The following is a 4,925-nucleotide window of genomic DNA, read 5'->3' on the forward strand; positions in this document are numbered from 1 at the left end:
CCGTGCCGGAGGCTGTCCGGTGCCTGGAAGCAAAAGCGCTTCAGAGGCGTCTGCGCCGGGGAGGGCTTCCCCTGAAGCCGCTGGCTCTCCGGGGATGGCTTCTAGTGAGCTGCCCTCCGCCGAGCTTAGCTCGTCCCCCGCCGCTGGGAGCAGAGCGGCGGGGCGGAGTTCATGGAAGTGAAGCGAGTTTCAGAAATCTTAGAAATACCTAATATTGCACACTTTAACAACTCTTGGCGGCGGCGGCGTCCCCGTCCCCCGCTTCTGTTGGGCTTTGCTCTCTCAAATGCTTTTTTCTGGCAGAAGGAAGCAGTGCCTGAGGGCGTCACGGGAAAAACGGCGGGGGGGGGGCGCTCCCAAGGGCCAAACCCCAGATAACGTCTGTCTTATCAGTAAGCTGCAGCAAATCCATTTCGAATCCAGTGACACCTTAATATGGGCTGCTTGTTAACTGCTAATATGTATTTTATTTATTTGCTCCGTTTCCCTTCAGTAGTATTTTTTACAGATTATGTAAACAATGTATGTTGTTTTACAATATTATGTAAACAATCAACCGATTTACAAAAAAAAAAAATCTGACCAGAACTATATCCCTTTTTCCTCGTTAAAATTATAAAAAGTTAAAAAAAAAAACCCAAACAACAAATCCAAAAGCTGCAAATAACTTGCACCTGTATCGAAGGAGAAGCAGTGACACCTGCTGAGTGTTGTAACTCAACTATATTTGGTAAACTTCCTTGTGTTTGTATAAATACTTAGTTTAAGTAATTCGGGCATTTATAAAACATATTTAATAATACCCGAGTTGGTTACATTTCCTGAGATAGTGCAGTGATGTTCTTTCTGGAGCTGCATTTTGTTAATTCAAAGAAATTTGAGGTCTTGACAAGAGGTAGCATAACACGAATACTTGAAAGTGTGTATTTCTGAATTGTTTGTATATTTAAGCAGTAGTATTTAAAACTGATTTAATTAGAAAGTAAGCTTCCTGTCCTTTCTGTTGCAAACTGCAGACAAATTTTCCCTTGAAGCAACACAAACTAAGGAATGCAAAACTTGTAAGAGCACTCGCGCTTCACACTTTTGAAGCGGGTCAGGGAGGTGTTGGTTTAATTACAGTACAAAATTCTCGAGATAAACAAAGGAGGGTGCTCTTCTGGTATAATTACCCAGTTTTAGGGTTATACAAGTGTAAGTATTGCAATCAAGTGAAAAAAACAAACAACCCCAACCCCCTGATCCTAATTAAAGTAGTTAAATGTCTGTGAAGTTAAAATGCTAACTGGCCTAATCTGAAGTCCACTGTTCTTCTGATGTATTTTTATTTTTTTAAACTGTGACATCTCACCTTAACCAGTACAGTGATATAGCTATACATATTTACAATTATTTTACTTCTCTAACTTAAATTCTGTGTAGATGCATCCTAGCATTTTGAGAGCTAGTTACTAATTACCGTCTGTTATGAGACAGGGATAGTAAGAATATTTATCAACCGTTTCCATGTCCCTTTCCTTCCACAGAACTGGGAAGGGACTTAATATGTCCATTGTCTCCCTTCAAAATATTCTGATAAAGTAATTCTGACTAACTGATCACAGAGATTCAACAAGAGCTGATGCTTCAAGGAAAGAAATTTTTTATTGACTTATTCCTTTTTCTTTGTAGCTTGGTCAAAAATGCTTTATTTGTTTGATTACATATGGCACATAAATTTAGAGGTAGAGAAAGCTATCTCTGTGTTGCTTTTAGGTTTTCTAAGCAAAAAAGGCAATGGTAATGCATTGCTGTTTTGGCTCCTCTATAGAGCCTGAACAGATTATTTTTTTTTTTAATGAAGGAAAAATTTAGTAATTTCTAGGGAGAGTTGCTAAAATGCAGACTTTCACAAGTGTAAATTGTAAAAATCTATGAAGGTGCCTACTTTTTCTGTCTGTTCTACACTAAAATGACTTACTGATTTGGCAGTTGCAGCAGAATTTCTATTATATAAAACTTACATAAGCAAAAACAACTCCTTTTGACAGTGTATTTATAATCAGCTTCTTGACTAGAATAAGCTATAACCATGAGAAGACTGCTTATTAGGTTGTTCCATTTCAGGAGCTGGTTTATATTGCATTATGAAGACACTGGTCTGATCTTTGTCTCCAGAGGAGGAAATAGGAAGCATCACTCTATGTGCTGCAAGTAAATCCTTTTTGCGATAGATGAGGCCTCGGTTTTGAGGCATGTGAACCAACCATTTCCACATTGGTTACCTACCAAAGGTAATGGAGAAACTGAAAGATCAGGAAGGAATGAGTTTAGTGGTAGATTAGTCACATAATGAATATATGTTCAATCATTTCCTGGATCAGAGAGTAAAAAAGTTTTCAGGAATTGTTGTTCTGATTTTTCATGAACTGAAGAGGTTTTGAAGACTTTGTTAAATCAAATAATGTTTCTTATATTGCTACAACAGGAATTTTTTGGCCTTTTTTAAGCTCCTATAATTTATTTTTCTTCTTGCAACTTGGGATCACTGGTTTTGTTCAGGTTCTGGCTGCATCATGCAGCCTGCTGCATAATGCCCAACGTGTAAATTGCCTGCAATGTGTCATATTGGCTTCAGGATCAAGCTAGTGTCTGAAATGCATAACGTAATTTCCAGAATAAGTCTTCCAGTCTATGCTTAGTCAATTTGGTTGGTGCTGAGCAAAGTTCTGACAGAGCAAATGTACAGCTGATTCTAGCTGTACATGGTGGTGGAGTAGGTCCTTGGAACCAAAGGAGTGTTTGGGCTATCAGGCTAGAATTATAGAATTAAAACTGTCAAGTTTATATCTTCCTGAGAGTGGCCTGAGGAAGCTCATTGGTTCTATGTGCTGTGTCCTTGTGTGATGTAAGGAAATGTTGCTTGCTATGACCTTGGTGTCATTGTAGCCGACTGAATAATTTGAATTAGAAGTGGATGCCGTGTAGAAATGAAGGTGGACAGATAAAATATATTTATCTTAAGCACATTTTAGAGGTAATGTTAGTAGACTCAAATGATGACAGAGAATATAACTGGTCTTTACGATTATAAGCTTTAAAGAAAAGTCTGGTGGATGCTCATTCTGATGTTTAGATTTGTATATTGATTCTGATTAAATTTCAATATATGTCAAATATATTAAGTAAATTGTTTTCTCTTTTGTGAATGAAAACATGAGTCCAAAATTGGCAGGGCTTCCAGTGATATTGCAAGTTAATAATGATAATGAAACAATTTGAATAACTCTGTATTTTAGTTGAAGGATGGACAGGTTGCAGCCTTTAAGTATTTTTCTTTTTAGATTAAGTAGCAGTAATCAAACTAATGAGGTAATTAAAAGCCTAAATGCTTAGCGTCACAGAAGTTCATACTTAAGATGTGAGGCAGAGTAGGAGATTTGACCTAGTCCTTTCCTTTCTTTTGTCTGAAAGTTATCTTGCTTATTTTGGGATGAGGTGTTAAAAATATTCTTTGCATGTATTGTTTAAGATACATATTTTTTTAACTGTGAATAATTGTCATACCCTTCAGAACACAATTTTCAGTTTTAAGTTGTTAGCTTAAAAGCTTATTTTGTTAAGGGCTTCTTTTTAGTAGTACTAAGAGGATTAAAGAACTATAAAACATTTTCAATTTTTTTTACTAAAGCAGGCGGAGGCAGAGGAACTTCCTTACTCTCACAGAAAACTTTGAAGGACATTTAAAATAAAATGTGGCATATTAAAAAGCAGACAGACGTGATATAGCCTTTCATGCAGTCACTTTATGCTGATATTTGACTTTGTATTGCTTCCTTTCAGTAAGGTAGTTACTGACTTAAATTCTTTTAAAACATTTGTATTACAGATGTATGATTTCTCATATCAAATTCTAAAATGTGTGTTTTCAGTTTAAAGTTCAGTGTTCCTTTGTGAATGAATACACATTATGCCCTTTAGAGGCACATTTGATTAATCCAGAAGTCATTCTTTATAAAGTAATTACTTTCATAATTATGTCAGAACCTTGTCTTTTGTTATGAACTATGTAATTGACTATACATTTCAAAGCTTATTGTAACTGACAGCTGTGGTTGACCTTCTCCTTGCATGTATGTTAAATATGAACAGGATGATTCATTAAGTTTCAAATTTGATGTTTTTTCTTGCATTGCTTTTTTTTAATGCCTGCCTCCCTGCCCCCCCCAGCTTCCAAAGTTTAGGGTAATAGTAAAAGGGTTTGCAGTTTGCTTCTACCTCCTTTGTAGGACTCTTTTGCTCTAAAAACACTCTTCCGGTTTCATTCTTTGCTTGGATAAGTCTTTATACCCTGAGACTGTATCTTCATAGACAAGTCATATGGGCCTGTCGAGGCTTATCTGTAGTGTGAAATGGTTTATGGGACCTGATGAGATGCATCCCAGAGTCCTGAGAGAACTGGCCGATGAAGTGGCCAAGCCACTCTCCATGATATTTGAAAAGTCATGGCACTCAGGTGAAGTCCCTGGTGACTGAAAGAAGGGAAACATTGTACCCATTTTCAAAAAGGGTAGAAAGGAAGACCCCGGGAACTATTGACCTGTCAGCCTCACCTCTGTGCCTGGGAAGATCATGGAACAGATCCTCCTAGAAGCTATGCTAAGGCACATGGAGACCAGGGAGATAATTCGAGATAGCCAGCATGGCTTCACCAAGGGCAAGTCCTGCCTGACAAACCTAGTGGCTTTCTATGATGGTGTGACGTCAACGGTGGACAGAGGGAAACCAACGGATGTCATCTATCTGGACTTCTGCAAGGCCTTTGACACGGTCCCCCACAACATCCTTCTCTCTAAATTGGAGAGCTATGGATTTGATGGGTGGACTGTTCGGTGGATAAGGAACTGGCTGGATGGTCGCATCCAGAGGGTAGTGGTCAATGGCTC

At 38.1% G+C, this 4,925-nt stretch overlaps 1 protein-coding gene across 6 annotated transcripts in view; it reads left to right on the top strand.

The window, feature by feature from the left end:
* Positions 1–12: 12 nt before the first annotated feature.
* Positions 13–4,925, top strand: part of RHBDD1 (rhomboid domain containing 1) — a 55,930-nt gene continuing 51,017 nt past the window's right edge. For 2 of the 6 annotated variants that reach the window (XR_004842148.1, XM_035895305.1), the window contains exons 1-2: positions 114–392; positions 2,107–2,273. The gene's annotated coding sequence lies outside the window, so the exon portion shown is untranslated. The other 4 variants (XM_035895302.1, XM_035895303.1, XM_035895304.1 and 1 more) reach the window with 4 other exon arrangements.

This window comes from Egretta garzetta, unplaced genomic scaffold (genome assembly GCF_000687185.1).
Source record: "Egretta garzetta isolate BGI_Z169 unplaced genomic scaffold, ASM68718v1 scaffold425, whole genome shotgun sequence".
Lineage (NCBI taxonomy): Eukaryota > Metazoa > Chordata > Aves > Pelecaniformes > Ardeidae > Egretta > Egretta garzetta.